Raw genomic sequence first — 21,748 nt, forward strand, 5'->3', positions numbered from 1 at the left:
TAAGGGCCTATGCTTGCACTTTAAACCTTGTTACAGTGAAAACCTCATTCTTCTGAGAGCTGGGAAAAAATTGAAAAAATAAATTAAATAATTAGAATCTTATCATTATACAGTGGATTACTAAATAAACAACAGCATGCTCAAACCATTAACTGAATTGAAATCAGTTCTTATTAATATCACTACTGCAAATCCATAAAAAAACTCATTTTTATTACAATACAGATAACCCTCATATAACACGGTAGTTTGGTTCCTATAAAATCCTTGTGTAATGCGAAACCATGTTATACAGGACTAAGAACTAGTACAAAAGGGGAGTTACATTCCAAAAGCTAACAAAAATACACCATTTTTTTTTTTATAACTATCAGAAACTTAATTTTTATAGTAGTAATAACTTAATATTTTAACTTTATTTTTATAATAGTAGTAACTTAAATAGTAACAACTGAACAAACGTTTTACTTTACAAACTATGATACTTATATGTCAGATAATATACATTCATTTAATTTTCTTCCTCTTCATCGCTGCTAAGCACAATCTCTTCTGCATTATCTAGATTTCATGTACCTTCTGCTCTCTTTAAAAGTCACGAATGCACACTTCAAAGCCACAATTTTTTTTGGTCTCAAAAAGGCACAAGTTCAATAGCACAGAAACTAACCCAGGGATCACCCAACAAAATACAGTGGACCCCTGCTTCAAAGGTATAAAGCACAAAGTTAACTTTATTAACTTACCAGTTAACAAAGTTAAATGATACGTGAAAATGGGAAGAATATTTTCCAGTTAGCAAAATAAAAATAAATTTACGCTTACGTACATAGCTTAATTAATACGTACTGGAATATGTACATACTAACTAATTGATATTTCTATTCACTGACTTTATTAATATTTTTTTGGTTGTAAAATTTAAAACAGTAAAAATGATAAGCAATTAATAACAAAGAACATGGCACGCACAAGTTGCAACAAACACGATATGGAGTAATGAGTTTCTCAAAATTTATTTATGTTTCTTATATGATTGAATATTTCATGGAAGGGGAAACATTTCACCATAATAAAGACCCCACAGAATTCCAGCTATCGGTACTATAGCAAATGCAAGAAGATCAAGCTTACTACTCATTTCTAATTGATTACACTAACAGAAAAGCACAATAAACCAGAACCTGCAAATTGTTTTTATTGTTTTATATAAGCGACCTCCAAAAATGTGCTTTAGGAAAATATCATGAAGGCGATAATGACTAGCAAGTCAACAGCAGGGATTCACAAAAAGGAATGGAAACATTGAAAATTACATCTAACATAATAGCAAGGTTTTCCTAGCACAAAAGCTCAAAAATACCGTGTTATGCCTGATTTCCTGCAATTCTCAAACCATGTTAGAGCGAAACCGTGTCATATAAGTACCGTGTTGTGTGAGGATTTTCACAATTTATCAATCGTGTTATATGGAGGTTGCCTGTACATAATTTTGAAATGTTGATTTCAGGAAGAGCATACAGTTTGTTCTAACTTATTATAGTTTTTCCTCTGGTTCAAAAATGTGTTTTTCTATTAATAGTGGAAAATAATGCACAGAAGTAAGCATTGTCCAAAATATATTGTTTTTTTTTTTTTTATAAAAAGCCCAAGCACAAAAGTCATTAGAACCTATAGTACTTACCACCATGCCTTTCTTGAAGATTGACAAACTGAAAGAAGATATTTGTGATCTGTCCTCACTGCCTTGTTCCAAAAAATGGAAGTTGAAGGGAGAAATGAGGAAGAAGGAAAGTTGGTTCTGTGAGTTTTTTGAAGTAGGACAGTAAATGGATGTTGACTGGTTGTGGCACGTGTTCCGACTGGTTTGGAAGAGAGATGGGGAATTATAGAAGCCAATTGAGAAGAACAGTGCCTATGTAATATCTATAAAAAAAGGCATGCAGAAGAAACAATATCTGTTTGAAAGAAAGTGGAGAGACTTTATAAGAGATTGGTCATTAATTAACCTATGAGTGGTGTTTCAAAAGTTCATGGCCTGAATATGAAGGGTTTATTTATATCCAACTATGGTATATATGGAGATTTCGAGGTCCAAGATTTCAAAGGAGCATTTATTCAGTGCAGCCAAGGCAATAACAGATTGTGAGCAGGTGCATTTTCTTGGTCTGCTGAGTTTTCCCTCAGTGTTTTTCTTTTTGTTTTTGCACAAGTCTCTCACAGGTCTACATAGTATTTCCCTGTGACAGTCTGATCTTTCTGAAGATAATAATCTTCAGAAAAATTATAATTTACTAGCAACACTCCATCAGCATCCCAAATGCAGATGCTATCATCTTGACAACAGGAGAGATCAACTTGATTTTCCTTGGTGGGGGGGGAGTGTTTTTTTTTGTCTCTGGCTGAAAGTGATGGTTTCACATTTCATCCTTAGTCACAAACCTTGCAAGAAAATTTGTTGAATCTGCTTGAAAACAATGCAAATGTGCACTTGACTTCACAGCCCTTGTGCATTTTTTGATCTGTCTTCTTTGCTGGCCTTAGCTTGCCAGGGTGGGAGGTTTCTCCTCACTGCTTCTGTTGATATGGACTGCCTTGCTGACACCGGAACCTTCACAGAAGTGTGATTTACTGGTCCACCCGCGCTGAGAACACTACTTTGTCTGGGTGGAATTTGGCACTACTGACCTCCAGACCTGTATGCAGTAGTACTCTAGGTGTGGCCTGACCATTGCCTTAGGGATAATCACCTCCTTATCCCTGCTAGCAAAGTTCCTGTATATCATTGATAAGACCCCATGAGCTCTCAGGCAGCCTGTTTGCACTGTTCTGAAAACTTCATATCTAATGGCACAAGGAGAGGTGATTATCCTGTTGTATATGCAGTACTCAGGCAATACCCTGAGTACTTCATACAGGTCTGCAGGCCTTATTTTAGGAAGGATGTAGAGCTGCTGGAATGAGTACAAAAGAAGGCAACAAAGGGTTTCTCTTATCATGAAAGGCTTCATTCTGAAATTGCACTGTTTGGAGACTAAGCACCTGCAAGGTGATCTGATTAAAGTCTATAAGGCTTTGAATGGTTTCAGCAAGTTCAATGCTGATGGGATTCTTCCTCTCACTCAGATTAAGCAACTGAGGGGGCATAAATTCAAATTGAGGAAAGACAGTTGTAGAGTAGATGTGTGGAAATTTACCTTTGGCCAGCGAGTGGTTGATTTCTGTTGTCATCTGTTGTTCTGGAAATTGATGGCTTAAATAAATTCAAAGCAGAACTAGACAAACTTTTGGGGTGAATGAAATGGATTTTTTTTTTTTTTTTTTTTTTTTGGCTGATGCTGAATAACCTTGCTTTCTTGCATCATATGCCTCTACTAATACTCTGGGGTTACTGCTACCCATATGTGGTACTTTGTATTTGCCCAACTTTTCTAGATCCTGTTGCCTTAGCATACTGTCATTGACAATCCTACTAACCTTCTTATCCTCTGCAAACTTGGATATTAAGTCCAATATAACTTCATCAATCATTGATAAATACCGAAAACAACAATGGGCCCAACACCGAATTCTGGGACACCACTAATAACATTAGGCCACGAAGAGCAGTGTCCATTGATTATCACTCTGTCTTCTCCCACTCAACCATCCCTTATCCGTAGCAACAACTTTCCATTACTTCCATACCACTCCAATTTCCATGTGCAACAGTATCAAATGCTTTCTTGAAATCCAAGTAAATGATATCAAAATAATTTTTTTTGCATCCAGTTCCTTTGTGACCACATCATAGTATCCAATCCAATTGTTCAAACAAGACTTTCCTTAACAAACTGGTGCTATGTCTGAATTATAACTGCAGTCTTGTCTATATGATCCTGTAGTGCTTCTTTAACCGGTGACTCCATTATTTACACTGGAACAGAAGTTAAACTAACAGGTCTGTAATTACTCGTATCTCCCTTTGAACCCCCCCCCCACTTTGTGAATACATTTTCTCATCTCCATTCTGTGGGGATTTCCTCTAAATCCAAGGATTCTCTCATAATTATGGCCATTGATTTGCTTACTTCTTTTGCTGCCTCTTTAATATAACTGGATAGATCCCAACCACCTCAGGTGCCTTCTTTATTTTTAACTTCAACAATTTCTCCTCCACTTTGCCCTCAGTTATTACAAAATCATTTAACTGCCAACTAGAGTTTGATAAGCTTCTAGTTTCTACTTCCCTACAGAATTCCTCATGTGTGAATGTAGATGCAAAATATTCATTTAGTTTGTTAGCTACCTGAGCAGGGTCATCAACAGTTGACCCATTGATATCAAGTGGACCAATCTGATTCATCCCCTTCCTTCTAGAGTTTACAATTTTAAATTACAATTTCAAATTACAAGTTTTAGTTTACAATTGAAATTGTAAACAAGTTTTTAGTTTACAATTTCAAATTACAAGTTTAAAATACTCATTCAGCTTGTTTGCTATTCGAGCAGGATCATCAACATTCGAACCATCAATATCAAGTGGATCAATCAGATTCATCCCCTTCCTTTTAGAGTTTATATAAGTAAAAAAATCCTTGCTGTTTTTCTTAGCATCCTTTCCCAAAGATTTCTCGTAATCTGCCTTCACTTGCCTAACCTTCTTTGTGACTTGATTACAGACTAGCTTATATCTGCCATAGGCTTCTGTGTCGCCTGATAATTTATATGCATCCCATGCATTTTTCTTCTCTGTCACATGTCTAATTAGTTCATCTGACATCCATTCATCTGACACCCTAATTCTTGAACAATATTTCTTTGTTGGTATGAAAAGCCTAGTAGCTTCCAAGATTAATTCCTTGAAAGCTTCCCATTTTGAATTTGCTGTTGGTAACATCATCAGTTGGTTCCACCGTATAGAATTTAAAAACTGTCCGAGACCACCGTAGTCACCCTTACGGAAGCAAAAATCCTTCCCTTTACCCTTGATGGTAGTTACCTCTGAGTAAATCCCTCTTCAGCACACTGTGATCAATGCCACCTAGTGGTTCCTTTATCTGCAGATTCTTGATGCATGAAGAATCATTACTGATAATCAGATCAAGGGTATTACTCCCTCTAGTTGCCTCGCAAACATGCTGCTGCTGCTGCTGTAAAAAACTCATCCAATAAATCCACAAAAGCCTTGCTAGTATGCGAGTGACCAACCCACAAATTCCAGTCAATATCCAGAAAATTAAAATCCCCCATTATAAGACACTAATTTACTGGCCCACTCTATTTCTCTGCACAATTGCTCATTGTATACTCATCAGATTCATTAGGCCTATAACAAACACTTACTCTCATTTTTTCCTTTCCCAGTGCTTATGTCACACCAAACACTCAACATTCCTTTGTCCACCAACATCAATTGGATGCACTTCATTAGATTTTGTGTTTCTTAACTGACAGCATAACCCCTCCTCCCTTCCTGTCCTGTCTATCCTTTCTGTACACATTGTGCTCCCCAAATTCCAGTTGTGCACTGCTTGTGTGTGTGTGTGTGTGTGTGTGTGTGTGTGTGTGTGTGTGTGTGTGTGTGTGTGTGTGTGTGTGTGTGTGTGTGTGTGTGTGTGTGTGTGTGTGTGTGTGTGACACCATGTCTCTGATATCCCACCAATATCTGCCTTTGATGTCTTGACTAGCACTTCAAGCTCATCGAATTTATTAACTATACTCCTAGCATTGGTGTACATGCAAGTATACATGCACCTGCTTCTACTCTTAGTTACCCTGACACAGCCCATGTATTTACTTGTTCCACTATCACTCCCAGCAGTCCTGGAAATCTTCATTGTCTCTTGCTTTTCAGGCTGCTGCTCAATTGCATTTCAATAGAAGTGGTACAAGAATCACTTTTACCTCTGCCAGCTGCTACTGTTAATCTATTAGTCCGTGTATCCCCCAAGCTATCCGTTTTCCAACCCACCTAACTCTGCCTCAATAGTATCAGCAAATATTCTTGCACCCTTTCTATTTAAGTGTATCCCATCCCATCCCTGTAGAAGCAGTCTCTTCTGTTAACAAGCACAGACCAGGCTTAGAAAAAATTCTACCCCTTGAGCCTTGCAGAATCTCTCCAGGGGCGAATTGATCGACAAGGCTCTCATCATATACCCCCTCCTATCATGTCTGGGCAGAATTGCAGACACTTTCAAATTCAACCCTAACCCATAGCTTTTTTTCAGCATTGTCTTGTACTTGTTAAGTAATTCTGCCGGTCTCCTACTTTTAATATCATTAGTGCCAACGTGTACAACAATATCACCCTTTGTGCCCTTAAAAGATGACATCTGCCCTACGTCATCAACCTTTGCCCCTGGCAGACATACCCTGGTCCTGTTCCATCTAACCTTTTTGCACAATATGTTCCCCGTTTCCCTGACAGTAGAGTCACCTACAACAACTAGTTCCTTTGGGACCAGCGCATTCTGCCTTGTGGGTTCCCGCTGTGTTGCGTGATGTTCAAGTGCAAGCTCTGGCATTGATGTGGGCAGCTGAGATTTAAATCCTTCGAGGGCATCCACCCTGTCCTTCAAGCTCTCATATAAGCCCATAACAGTGCCGAATTGGTGCCTGATTTCCTCGCAATCCTTACATCGTGCACACACAAAGCCATTCCCCTTGGCAATATCATGTCCATTCCTGATTGCTCCACAAACATCTAACAAGCAGTGCATTTCAATAGACCGTGATTCAGAGGACAACCGCCCCCCCCCCCCAGTTCTCCCCTGAGCCACAGCACTTCCATTAGTTTGAGCCTTTTGCTTTGCTGCTCTGGTCTCAGTCATGATTTCTATTCAAGTTCAATAAAATTCCAATACAAAATATAACCCTAAACCTATATCCCAATGCAGTTATAACACTATATATATATATGTATTTAGGTATTGAATATTATCTCCAAGTTAAGTTGTATGACTTTCTTATCCCCTGTCAACTTATATGTATTAATTTATGATGTTATGTTTGTAATAACTACGTCGCTATATTTATTTAGTTGAAAAAGTACAATTCAATTGACAATGAAATTTAATAAGATTAATAAATTTTACTGATTAATTGATACTACTGTACTCACTATCTAGTTTTCCGTTAAACCTTACACTAGAACACGTATCTTATAACAATGGAGGCAAGTTACGAACAGTTAATCTACTGACACGAGGTATTATTTACTTTCCAAATCACGCTATCTAAATTCAAAATAAACCAAGGAGCTTGACTAGGTCTATAAGCTACTTATAGAAAATAATTTAATCTAACAATTAAGTCAATAAAGCGGCTAAGTATAATTAAAACTTTCGTTTGCGGAAGCTGCAAAACCTGTCCACATGTGGATTTGATACCCATACCAATAGTAAGTAATAACCTACAAAATCTCTATCTAAATTCTATCTAATTTGTTGTTACTAGGAATATAAGCAACTCTAAAAAAATAAATTAATATGCCAATTTAAGGCAATAAAAAAGCACAAACTTCTCTATTTGCTGGAGCCGTAAAAACTTCGCCTGTTCACTTGTGGCAGAGAAGAAAAATGCATGGGGTGCGTATAAATTATTAGGAGACACAGATGCCTATGGTCGACATAAGATAGTATGCAATCAAGTCAAAAAGTATGTTAAGGAAGCAAAGGCAGATTACAAGAAATCTTTGGCAAATCTCATTCAGTTTGTCAGCTAAGATAGCTGACAAATTGAATGAGTATTTTGCATCTACATTTACACATGAGGAGGTCTGTAGGGAAGTGGAGACCAGAAGCTTATCAAACTCTGGCAAGGAGCTAAATGAGTTTGTAATAACTGAGAGTAAAGTGGAAGAGAAATTGTTGAAATTGAACATAGGAAAGACACCTAGGGTGGATGTGATCTATCCAGTTATATTAAAGGAAGCAGCAAAGGAAGTAAGCAAACCCTTAGCCATAATTATGAAAGCTTCCTTGGACTTGGAGGAGTCTCCATGGAATTGAAATGTGCAAATGTGTACCCAATTCACAAAGGAGGATCAAAGGGCTACACAAGTAATTATAGACCTGTTAGTTTAACTTCTGTTCCAGGGAAATTAATGGAGGCAATGGTTAAAGAAATTCATCTTTAGCCAGCTGGTGGTTGACAGTTGGAACAAACTTCTATCTGTTGTAGTGGAGGTCAGCAACTTAAATAAATTCAAGGCAGAACTAGACAAACATTTCCAGTGGATGGTTGGGTGAAATGGGAGGAGGGGTTTTTTTTGCTGATGCTATGTATGCTTGCTTTATTGCATCATATGCCTCTACTAATGCTGAAATACACTAATATGTTCCCCACATGACTTGCTACTTTATTTTTTCGCCAGTGTAAGACATCTGCGCTATATGTAAACATCCAATCTCAATATGCTGTTAGCTCGAATGTTCTGTTTTTTTAGGTGCATTTATTTCAACAGTCTACTATATATATATAATGCATAAATAGAAAATATGAAGATAATGTGGAAAATGCACCTTAGTGCACAAGGCTGCAACACATGATACAAATTTTTATAGATGAAATCAGAATGAATTAATAGCAAAATACAAAGATGGAGCAGTATAAAACACATGGTGCCAAGACTAATAGAATAAGAAAAGTAAGAAAAATAAACAAATGAGAAATAAAAAGAGAAAGAGAAAGAAAGAAAAAAAAAAATTACAAAATTATCTGAAATTAATGGCTGAATCAATGAGCCAATTAAACGTAGAGAAACTGAAAGGAGCCAATTATTAAATTTAGAGAATCTGAAAGGGAAAGCAAAAATATATGATTAATAAGTAAAGAAAAATAGTGAGCATGAAACTGAGGGTGGGAAGATAATGAAAGAAAATTTATACACAGATCAGGTATTTCATCAGGGGACTACACCTGATCATGTACCAAACCACTGCATTTCTATGCAAATTTATGGTAATGAAGGTAAGATTAAAAATAACAGGGGGGGTGATAATAATAATAAAGGGAGGGAGAAAAGGATAAATCCTCCAAAAACATAAGTAAGGTAGCTCCAATTCAGTGTATATAATTAAGTTAAGGAAATTAAAAAATTGTAATGAATACTATGAATTCATGTATATGTCGTTGAGCCAAAACATTATGACCACCTACTTAATATGATGTTTGTCCTCCAAGCCTAGCCAAACCATGTCAAACCTGTGTCTTGTGGTATCTTGTACCAGCATGTAACCAGCAGATCCTTTAACTTCTGTAAAGTCCATGGTTCAGACACCCCAAATCGGAGTTGCTGTTCCAACACAAACCACAGATGCTCAATGGTATTGATGTCTGGGGAATTTGGAGACCAGGGTAATACTTGTAAGTCTTCCTCATGTTCCGTGAACCAGTCTCACACAATCCGGGCAGTGTGGCATGGCACATTATCCTGCTGAAAGACGGCACTGCCAGAGGGGAAGACTGTTTCCATGAAAGGTCTGGTCAGCAATGATGTTTAGGTAGCGTGTAGTGTCAAGTGGCACCAGGGGTTTCCCCCATCTCTGCGTTGCTTTCATTTTAGGTGTGCCAGTTCACTGGGAAGGCCAGAGATTTAAAAGTGTATGGATATTGTATACATATAGTGTTATGTACTATTGTTTTTCTGGCTGCTGGATCCTTGCTGAGGCCAACGTTGCCCACACTCAGCCCCGTGGAGGCAAGCCAGGTATATCAGCATTATAATTATTTACTCTGGCAGATCCTGCCAACTAATTTCCTGAGATTTCAGTGGTTAGGACCTTAAAAAAAAAAAAAGATCTTTCGCGTTGGGGGGGCGTAATAGCACTAGGATTTAGAAGGCAGAAATTATTGGCAAACAGTGATTTGGACATGATTAAATTTGGACGTGTGGGGTAATCCCTTTTGTACCGATAGAGTAGGGGAGTGAGACTGAAGACTGGGGAAAAGAGACAGAAATATGGGGTCAATAGGTATCAGTGGGTAATGCCATGCCCCACCATAGGGAAAAAATGGGGGGTGGCAAGGAGGAGAGGAGACAAGAGGACAATCACCTCCCCTGCCAGGGAAGTGGAGTGGAAAGCAAGCCAGGAAAGAGTGCCCAGCTCGGGTCGCCAATTGGCGCATTGGCAGCAAATCTGCTGTTTGGGGTGGGGAAAAGGTATGGGTCCAATGAAGCATTCGGAACCAGTCCCCCCCCCATGTCATTCATGGGCCAAGTTTCCGACCAGGGTAGAGTGTCTTATAGATTGTCTTTTGCATCCCGGAGCGGGTCTGGTCCGTTGATCCTGTTTCCTTCATCAGGGAGGGCAGTCCAGTACCTTCTCCATCCAGTGAGCCCATCATTTCTGTGGTATGGGTCCTATTCAAGTAGGTTGGTTGGGTCAGACAATTTGGGTTTCAGTGCTGGTGTATTTGCTAATAGTCCAGTTGTTGTCGAAGTTTCGTGTCTGTTACAAGGCATATGTGCCCTTAGTTCCTGGTCGCAGAATGGGTTCTTCTTCTTCTGGGAAAAGAGTTCCTGTGCAAATCTGGTGAGGTTCTTATATTCTTCGCTTGTGTCCAAGAGATGATTCTCCTGGCCTCGCAGCAGGTAGGTCAATCTTGTTATTAAGTTTCCATGTAGGTCCTCATAGTTTGTACATTCATGCATGAGGTGGGTCCAGCTTTCCGGTTCACCACATGAACAGTTGGTGTCTTGGAGGAGTCCCAGAGATGTTAGTTTATTATTACTAGTAGATTATTATTGATATCAACATATTTGGGAAAAATACTACAGGCAATGATATTTTAGACCTGACCATTGTCCACAAACCTGATGACATTATAGGACTAATATACAGAACCATTGGAAGGGAATGAACACAGAGTTTTGAGTTGGATAATGAGAGGAGAATTTTCAGTTATTAAAGGCAGAGTAATGGGATTTGATTTCAGGAAAGGGATTATGACAACTTAAGGTGCTGCATGACCCTTTATCAACTGGTTATGATAACATACGGAAGGTGAATATAGTAGCCCAGAAAAAGATGCAAGAAAAGTTAAGGAGCAATGAAAAGTACTGAATCCTATAATAGCTACAAGTTGATTTGTAATAGCACCACAGAAAATGCCCGGATAGCAAAGGATGATTATGAGAAACCACTGGCTGAGAGAGCAAGAACAAAGAATACAAAGAAGGGAAGAGAAGAAAAGAACTTATATAATCCAGCTGTTGTTCTAGATGAATTGAATTGGTACTTTTTTTGGTTTATTGACTGATTTTTACTAACCAATTTTTAGTTATTCTGATATTTCAATTTTTGATTTCTTCATTTGTTTAATTAAGATTATTTACTTTTGCTGGTTATATTAGAAACTAGCTTCTAATTTATACATCAGTCTAGAAGCTTTACTATATAATTTACTTAAGACATAATTAGTGATTCCATTTAATGTTTCTGTTAAGTTTCCTCTTTCTTCTTAATTCATTTTTAGGATCTTTCCCACAAAATAAAAACATTTAATTTCCCATTTTTAGTGATAAGAAAAATTTTATATACAAGATTAGGTTTCATTATCATAAAGCTCTGATGAGCTTACATTATTATTATTATTATTAATAGCCATATGATGCAAGTAAGCCTAAGGCTTATGCTGCACCAGGAAAAAAAAAAGTTCCCGAGTTACCCTGAGAGAGAGAGAGAGAGAGAGAGAGAGAGAGAGTCAAAAGTAGAAGGGAATCACCAAGAAAGAAAAGAATGATAATATCCAGCTCAGGACCCTGGGTGTGCCAAGCCCATACTCACCAAATGTGAGCCCCCGGGGTTACATTTGGCTACAAGAATATATTTACAGTGATAAGAGTATAGTTACAGTAGGGTGGCAATGCCAAACCAGTGACATAGAGCCACTCATAAATAAACTTGCCCTCAAATAAAAATACTTTTTATTTGAGGACAAATTTATGTTTTTGTTCTAGCTTATTTTGGCATGCAGGCCACAAAAGATTCACCATCACTACAGTACATCATTATTATTAATGTCCTCCATTTACAATCTGTCTTAGAAGAGTCAAGTCCCCAGTATACAGTACAGGAAGTAACTTATAGCATAAATTCCTGATTAATGTATAGGTAGAGCAGCTACCTATATATTTATTAACCACTTGCAGATTTTGTCATTTAGATATATGAGTTATTTCTATCATTTAAACTTTGATTTGTTATGCCATGAACATTGACTCAACTGAATGAACCATCAAACATATGGATAAAAATGTATAAATTTTATGATAGCATGTAAAACGTCATTACATATTTGCTTGCTAAAAAGTGACAAAGTCTGTAAAAACTTTTAGTGTGAGTATCAGTATTGTTGTAAAATGTAACTCTCTCTCTCTCTCTCTCTCTCTCAGTGTACACAGACAGTGTGTAACATGGTACATGATGTTTATGGCAGTGAAAGTCCATAACCTTTAGTGTCATAGATATGAATCATTAATAATAATGTATATGGAAATGCAGATATGGCAGGGGTCGGCAACCTGCGGCTCACGAGCTGCATGAGGCGCTTTGAACATGTAACTGCAGCTCTTTAAACATATAACTCCGGCTCTTTAACTTTTAGCCCACATGAAGCACAATTTGAAATGGAGTTAGAGGACTTAAAAATCAAGGACATGTGGTCCTTGATTTTTAAGTCCTCTTTTTAAGACTAAAATACCTTGAAATTGAGGATTTAGAGGCATTTCGAAACTCTATTAAATTCTTGAGAAATCAAGAAACCATCTGAACAATGCATCTCTCAGCATGTTTAAAGATGAAAATTACGGCATACTTACCTGATGTTGAGAGACTAGCTCAAAAAGTTCAGCAACAAAAGTCACATTAATTGGTACCTAATTGGATGTTTGTTAAATTTTTTTCAGTATTAATAAATAATATTTGAAAATATATATGTACAAAATATATATATTACAAATTATGTAATATATTTTTTTAAATAAAACACCTTCCCACTCTATTCCATTTCTTAAACACCCCCCCCCCCCACCCTCCTTGAGCTGAGGTGTGGCTCTTCAGATTCTGTATTTTTTTAATTAGATCAAAAATGGCTCTTCACTCAAAAAAAAAAAAGGTTGCTGACCCCTGGTGTATGGAATTAGTGTGTAAACTTGGTAAATACAAAAGTATTGTATAAGCAAAAATTCCTGAAAGGATTTAATTAAAGAAAGGTTTCTGTAACAATAAAGGTTATAAAGGCAAGCTTAGTCATAGTTAAAGTTAAAGAAATATTGCAATAGCTTTATAGAAAACTGAACTTGGCAGTGTTAAAAAAATTGGAACAAATAGAAGTTCCCAGATTCTAATGAGAACATTGAGATTTATTATGAATATCCTACTAATAATAAGAATGACCATTATTGCTAAAGAGACAAAGCAATAATGATTATTCTAAATAACTAAATTTGCTTTGCCTCAAACAGTTTGAGGCAAAGCAAATTTAGTTATAGCTCTTCATTGCTACTGTAAAGTAATTTATGCAGAGACAGAAGGTGTGTTCTATGTCCGTTGGTTGTTGTAGGGTTTTAGACGAATCAGCAACTTAGGCTGTATTGCGCCACTACGTTCGTTAAACAAATAGATAGTAGCTTACATTTTTCAACTCAAACTGTAATATTTCTGTTTCAAGTGAACCAGGAAAATATATTAGTTCTTTTCTGCTAGTCAAGATGTCTATTTTAAAACATCCAAGCACATTATTTTTTGTTTGAAGTACAAATTAAAGAAAACAAACTTATCTTTGAGGCAGAAACCAAAATCTTTCATTTGATAGTTATGATTTGGCTGTGATTATCTGGTGCAGTTCACTTCAGGAATTGGTTTTTCTTTAAGTTTGTTTAGTACTTAATACAAGATTAAGATGTAAATTCTTATATTTGATTTTGTTCAATTCAGCTGTTTGAAAATAATTTGAAAAGACATTTTTATTGTAATGAAACTGCTGGTGATGAAATTAATACTTTGCAGTCAATGAATTACTTGCATCAAAACAAGCACACAATTCACAGATGTCTGCTTTCAAAATTTTAATATGGGTTCTTTAATTCCTTCTTTTACACAAGAATGTCCTGTTAACTAATTTGTTTTTTTTCAGAAATCAATAGACTCAGGAACACATCAAACTGTGTCTGAGAAACACAGTGTAGTCATTGTGTACACCTGACTACAAGAGAAGGCCAAGTTGTTGTAGTTAGCTTGCTTGAACTTAGGGAGATCCACTCCTATACTTTATTGAAGGTTAGTGAATTCACTCATAGAAAGATATTGGCACTCTGATTGCCTGCACCTTCAACAGAGAATAAGCTCTCATTCATTGCACTTCTTGAATAGGCTGAAACTTTACTTTGCAGGTGAAGAAAATTGACAAAGAGCTTTTAGATAGAATGAAATTTTATCTGTTTTGTTTAGGTTGTTCAATAGATATTACATCTCATAATTATATAAAAGTATTATTTTTGGTAAAGAGGCAATATCATTACAATGGATCTTGTTCTTGTTGATGCCAAAGAAATTGAGGAAATCAGATTGAAAATTTCCTCATATGGAAAAGATATGAAATGTGAGCATAAAGAGAATTTTACAGACAGTACAGTGACAAAAAACAACAGGCTGCAGTGAAAAAACAGTTAGCTGGAGCCTGTCGTATTTTGTCACTGTACTGTAAAGGAAAAGAAAAGGAGTAAAGGAAAAGGGTTTTTGTTTTCGTAAGAATGAATACAGTGGCCTTAGACAGTTTTCAAATTCCATACGGTAGGACCAACTGATTATGTTACTAGCAGCAAATTCTAAATGGGAAGATTTCAAGAAATTAATTTTGGAAGCTACTAGGTTTTTCATACCAACTAAGAAATACTATTCAAGGTTTGGGCTAAATTGATGTCAGATGAACTAGACTTGTGGCAGAGAAGAAAAATTCATGGGATACTTAAAAATCATCAGGTAATACAGAAGAGTATGGTAGATAGAAGCTAGTCTGTAATCAAGTCACGAAGGAGGTTAGGCAAGCGAAGGCAGATTATGAGAAATCTTTGGCAAAGGATGCAAAGAAAAACCGCAAAGACTTCTTTACTTATGTAAACTCTAGAAGGAAGGGTATGAATCAGATTTGTCCACTTGATATCGATGGTTCAATTGTTGATGATCCTGCTGAGGTAGCTTACAAACTGAATGAATATTTTGTATCTACATTCACAAAGTCTGTAGGGAAGAATTCATGCATCAATAATTTACAGATGAATGAACCACTAGGTGGCAGTGATCACAGTGTACTGATGTGGATTTACTTAAAGATGTAACTACCATCAGAGGTATAGGGAAGGGTTTTAGTTTTTGTAAAGGTGACGACTACAGTGGTCTCAGAGATTTTTTAGATTCTATACAGTGGGACCAACTAATGATGTTACCAACAGCAAATTCTAAATGGGAAGCATTCAAGGAATTGATTTTGGAAGCTACTAGACTTTTTGTTCCAACTAAGAAATACTGCTCTAGGTTTAGGCCCAAAGGGATGTCAGATGAACTAATAATATTCATGGCAGAGAAGAAAAATGCATGGGATGCACATAAAGTGTCAGGCAACACAGAAGCCTATGGTAGATATAAGCTAGTCTGTAATCAAGTCACAAAGCAGGTTAGGCAAGTGAAGGCAGATTATAAAAAATCTTTCACAAAGGATGCAAATAAAAACAGCAAAGACATCTTTACTTATATAAACTCTAAAAGGAAGGAGATGAATCAGATTGGTCCTCTTGATATCAACAGTTTTACTGTGGATGATCATTCTCACGATAGCTGCCGAACTTAAAGAGTATTTTTCATCTACATTCACACATGAGGAGTTATTCAAGGAGGAGAGGGCCAGATGTTTATCAAACTCTAACAGGGAGTTAAATGATTTTGTAATAACTGAGAGCAAAATAGAGGAGAAATTGTTGAAATTAAACATAGAAAAGTATCTGAGGTAGTTATATTAAAGGAGGTGGCAGAGGAAGTAAGAAAACCCTTAGCCATAATTAGGAGAGTATCCTTGGACTTGCGGGTAGTTCACACGGACTTGGAGATGTGCAAATATATCTCCAATTCACAAAGGAGGATCAAAGAATGATACAAGTAATTACAGACCATTAGTTTGACTTCTGTTCCAGGGGAAAATAATGGAGTCACTGGTTAAAGAAGCATTACAGGATAATCTAGACAAGACAGCAATAATAATTTAGACACAGCATGGGTTTGTCAAGGGGTAGTGTTGTCTGACTGATTTGATGGGATACTATGATGTGGTCACAAAGGAACTGGATGAAAAAAATAATTTTGATATCATATACTTGGATTTCAGGAAAGCTTTTGATACTGTTGCACAGGGAAGACTACTGTACAAACTGGAGCAGTATGACATTAAGGGCAAGTTGCTACAATGGATAAAAGGATGGTTGAGTGAGAGAAGAGACAGAGAGTGGTAATCAATGGATAATGGATACTGCTCTACATGGACTAATGTTATTAGTGGTGTCCCTCAGGGTTAGGTGTTGTGCCCATTGTTGTTTTGTATATTTGTCAATAATATTTATGAAGGTATATCAAGCTTAATGTCCAAGTTTGCAGATGATGCAAATGTTGGCAGGGTCGTTATTAACAGTAATGACAGTATGCTGCTGCAATAGGATCTGGAAAAGTTGGATAGATGTGCTGAGAAGTGGCAAGTGAAGTTTAACATTGACAATGCAAAGTATTGCATATGGGTAGCATTAACCCCAGAGAAATGTACCAACTATGTGGTGTTACACTCAGGTTGTGGAGAATGAGAGAGATCGGGGGGGGGGGGATAATTTTGCAGTCAGATATAAAGTTTTCTGATCAATGCAGACAAGCTGCCTATGTAGGTCATGGGGGTCTTCTTAATGATATACAGGAATTTTGTGAGCAGAGATAACGAAGTGATTATCCCTTTGTATAAGGCAGTGGTCAGGTCCCACCTTGAGTACTGCATACAGCTCTGAAAGCCTCATTTTAGGAAGGATGTAGAGTTTCTAGAAAGAGTACAGAGAAGGGCAACAAGACTGGGGAAGGTAACAAAGGCTTAAATTCTGCAAATTGCAGCTTCTTGAGACTAGGCAACTGCAAGGCGATCTGATTGAGGTGAATGAGGCCTTGAATTGATTGAGCAGGCTCAATGCTAATGGGATTCTTCATCTTGCTCAGATTACAAACCTGAGGGGGCATAGGTTCAAACTGGGGAAAGACAGTTGTAGAATAGATGTGTGGAAGTTTGCCTTTAGCCAGCATTAGTTGATTGCTGGAACAAACTTCCATCTATTGTCGTGGAAGTTGATAGCTTAAAGAAATTCAAGGCAGAACTAGACAAACATTTGGAATGAATGTATCAGTGAAATGAGAAGGCATCAGCGAAAAAAAAAAAAAAAAAAAAAAAAAAAAATTTTTTTTTTTTTTTTTTTTTTTTTTTTGCTGATGCTGTATAAGCTTGCTTTCTTGCATCATGTACCTCTACTAATGCTAAGTGGAGTCCAGAAGCTTATCAAACTGTAGCAGTGAGCTAAATGATTACACCTAATTCTGTTTTTGCACGAACTTTTTTTACACGAATTTGATTTAACACGAATTCAAAATAAATATTTCATTCTCTTTTTACACGAGTCATTTTGATTTAACACGATTTCTATGAATTTTTTTTGCCTAAATTGTAAGAATTTTTTTTTTATTTGTGGCATATTAGTATCATTTCTATATTACACGCACCAATAGATTGGATAACAGCTAGTGTGTGCGTTTTGAAACGCGTGCTTTTGCTTACCAATGTGTACGTCTAGGTATCTATGAATCATCAACGTTTTTATTGAATTTGGTGCACATTTACGGTATTCGTGCATTATACCTTCAGAAGACATGTAGTAGTAAGCTCTATTTCAAAGTGAAAGAATCTTTAGTGAAATTTGTGCACATATAAATTTATTAATTTTGCCAATAGTCAATAAATTGTAAGTTTACAAATTTTTCATACCTTTTTTTATTAATTATAACTGAGATATTTTTCGGTAGCCCTTATATAATGTCGAATAATTCGCCTATTACCAAAATGAAAAGGAAAACGATTTCTTTGGAACTTAAAATTCAAATTTTAGATCGTCTTGCAACTGGACAAGGGGCTACGTCTGTAGGAAAGCATTTTGGTGTACATGAAGCTACCGTAAGAACTATTAAGAAAAATGAAGCTGCAATTAGGAAGTCGGTATGTTCTGGAACAAAAGTAAGTGTTAATTCATCATCATATACAAGAGATATTGTCAAGGAAAAAATGGAAAAGGCTCTGGTAATATGGATAGAAGATCATCACAAAAAAGAGTACCAGTAGATGGAAATGCCATCAAGCAAACAGCACTAAGAATTTACAGACAGATTAAAGAAAAGGAGCCAAGCATTTCATCTCAGTTAAACAGAAAGTATGAATTTTCTGCGAGTACAGGTTGGATGGCAGGGTTTCTTAAAAGGAATGCTCTTCATAATATAAAAATTAAAGGTGAAACTGCATCTGCAGATGAATCGGCTGCTAAAGTATTCCAGCAGGAACTTGCAAAAATTATTGAAGATGGAGGATACACTCCTGATCAAGTGTGGAATGCAGATGAAACTGGTTTCTTCTGGAAACGAATGCAACAGAACGTATGTAGCCAAATCGCAGAAAACTGCTGGTGGTTTTAAGGTAGCTAAGGATCGCGTGACCTTATTATTTTCCTCCAACGCTTCAGGAGATCGTATGTTGAAACCACTGCTGGTAAATCGAGCCCTAAACCCACGTTCAATGAAAGGTGTAGATATCAATAAACTGCCTGTTCACTGGATGGCAAACAAGAAGGCCTGGGTGACCACTACTATTTTTACAGAATGGTTCAACAAATGTTTCGTCCCAGAAGTCAGACGTTATATGAATTTGAAAGGTCTCGAATTTAAAGTTCTTCTGATTCTTGACAATGCACCCGGCCATCCTGTCTTGGAACACCCAAACGTACAAATTTTATTTTTGCCACCTAATACTACATCTTTGATACAACCGCTAGACCAAGGTATAATTGCGACAATTAAAACATACTACGTAAAACGAACATTCCAACACGTTTTGGACAAACTGAATGATGAAACACTAACAATCATTGATGTGTGGAAGAAATTCTCAATTATGGATTGTATCAATCAAGTTGGATTAGCGTTAACTGAATTAAAACCAGCAACTTTAAATGCGTGTTGGAAAGCGGTTTGGCCACAATGTGTAAAAAGCAAAGATCCCATCATCCCTAATACGACCGAATTTCCCAACATCATTACAATGGCACACAAAATTGGTGGAGAAGGATTCGATGATCTATCGTTTGAAGATATTGATGAATTGTTAACCGACAAAGCCCTAAGCGAAGATGAAATATTAGAGGTTGTCCTTGGGACTCCTTATCCCACAGAACGCAGTGATAATGAAGAAAATGATCCTGTTCTAAATGCATATTTAATAAAAGAAGGTCTGGAACTGGCCAGAAAATTAGGTAATCATTTTGTCAAAAATGACCCTAATGAGGAACGCGCTGGGAAGTTTCAACGTGAACTGAAGTTGTTGACAGCCTCTTACAGAGAATTATATAACGGCCTAACCAAAACACGAACACAATGATTAATAACTGAATTCGTTCGTAAAACCGGTGAAACATCAGCACCAGAGGAGACTCGTGCTGATTTTGCTCAAGCGATCACAGAAAGAATTTCATTAATAGAGGAAGAAGACGATGTCCACAACATTTCTAGTGATGGCAGTGATATTCCAGTCGTACGCAAACATACGCGCCGTTTATTATCAGAAAGTGAAAATGAATAAAATCTTGTTATGTGTAAAACAGATTTTTTTTTGTTCATGAAGAATTTTTTTTCATTTCATATGCATACAAATTTATTTTAATACATTTTAATTACATATTATTACATGTGTATTTTGTTTAAATAAAATAATAAGCTTAAAACGAATATTTTTATGGGTTTTTTTTTTAATTATTTTCACTGATTTTTTTAGATCCGGAACCAATCTTCTTTTCTTCCATAAATACAATGTCTTTTTTTACACGAATTTTTTTACACGTATTTTTCAGGAACGTATCTATCGTGTAAAAACAGAATTAGGTGTAAATGATTTTGTAATAACTGAGAGAAAAGTGGAGGAGAAATTGTTGAGGAGACATTTGCTAGTGTCTACCAAAACATCTTACACTTCCAGAATTTCTGGTTCTGAAGCAAAAATCTGTAAAACAGCAATTAAAGCTATCCTCAAATGGCTCTGAACCATATAATCAGCCTTTTACACAGTGGGAACTGAAAGTGGCACCCTTTCAATCCCAGATGAGTGCCATTGGGACAGATGATATGCATTATGAGATGATTAAACATCTTTTGTCAGAATCAGAATCTCTGTCCCTACAGCAGAATTTATCTTGAAGAGCAGTTTCTGAACTCCTGGCATAAGTACTTGTCTTTCCTAAATCTGGCAAGGATCCAAAAATATCAAATAATTATCGCCTTATAATCCCAAACAGCTGCTTATGCAAATCTTGGAGCAATAGTCAATGCTAAACTTGTGTGGTATTTGGAAGCTAACAACCTCCTTTTCCAGCACACAATGTGGTTTCCGAAAAAACACTTCAATACTTGACTATTTAATCCACCTGGAAACATCTATCTATAATGTTTCCTGAAACGTGAGTGCCAGGTGTCTTCTTTGATTTTGAAAAAGCATATGACATTGCTTGGAGATTTGGAATTTTAATAGATATTTACAACTTTGGTCTTAGGGGACACATTACCATTTTTATAAAAAAAACTTTCTGTCAAACTGGTCATTCCAATTTCATGTAGAATCCACTTCCCCCCCCCTCTCTCTCTCTCTCTCTCTCTCTCTCTCTCTCTCTCTCTCTCTCTCTCTCTCTCTCTCTCTCTCTCTCAGCCATTTTGCCAAGAGGAGAGAGTTCCTCAATGATCAGTCCAAATGTAATGCTTTTTGCTATCAAAGTTAATTCTATGACAAATGGGTTCAGGTTTTTGTCCCAGAATCAGCAAGTTTGCATCTACTTTTGTTAGAAGCTAAACCTTCACCCTGAACCAAACCTAAAGCTCGGACAAAACCCAATCCCAGTAGTGCCTATAACAAAATTCCTGGGTGTTATATTTCATAGAAGGTTGACATTTTTACATCACATCCATCAATTTCAAATAAAGTGTACAAAGGGCCTGTACATGTTACTGGCTATATCCTCCAGACAGTATGGTCCAAATTGTTGCATGTTACTTCAACTTTATCGTGCACCCGTTCATTCTAAATTAGATTATGGTCCCAACTGTATGCATCATCTAGAAAGAGCAATGGCAACTTCAATGACTTGACCCAATGGTGGAATGTGAAGAGATGGAATGGCCATCAGGCCATTTGCATTGCTACTGGAGCATTCCCAACATCCTCTGTCCAGATTCTATATGTCAAAACAACCAAACCATCCTTGTTCCTTCAACAAAAATAATTGGCATTTCAGTACACCTTTAAACCAAAATCCCTGCCAGACAACCTCAAGTGGGCATCTGTTTTGAGTCCTATTGGGAAAGCCTCTATAACAGAAAACCTCTACTGTTTCTTTACTAACAGAATTGACCACCACTGTAGACTATGTGGCCGAGTCATC

The 21,748-nt window shown here is 36.7% G+C and overlaps 1 protein-coding gene across 3 annotated transcripts in view; it reads left to right on the top strand.

Annotated features, from left to right (window-relative positions):
- LOC150083218 (uncharacterized) overlaps positions 1–21,748 on the top strand; it is a 637,655-nt gene that overhangs the window by 608,200 nt on the left and 7,707 nt on the right. The window lies entirely within an intron of this gene.

This window comes from Mastigoproctus giganteus, chromosome 7 (genome assembly GCF_048544385.1).
Source record: "Mastigoproctus giganteus isolate SK-2022 chromosome 7, ASM4854438v1, whole genome shotgun sequence".
Lineage (NCBI taxonomy): Eukaryota > Metazoa > Arthropoda > Arachnida > Uropygi > Thelyphonidae > Mastigoproctus > Mastigoproctus giganteus.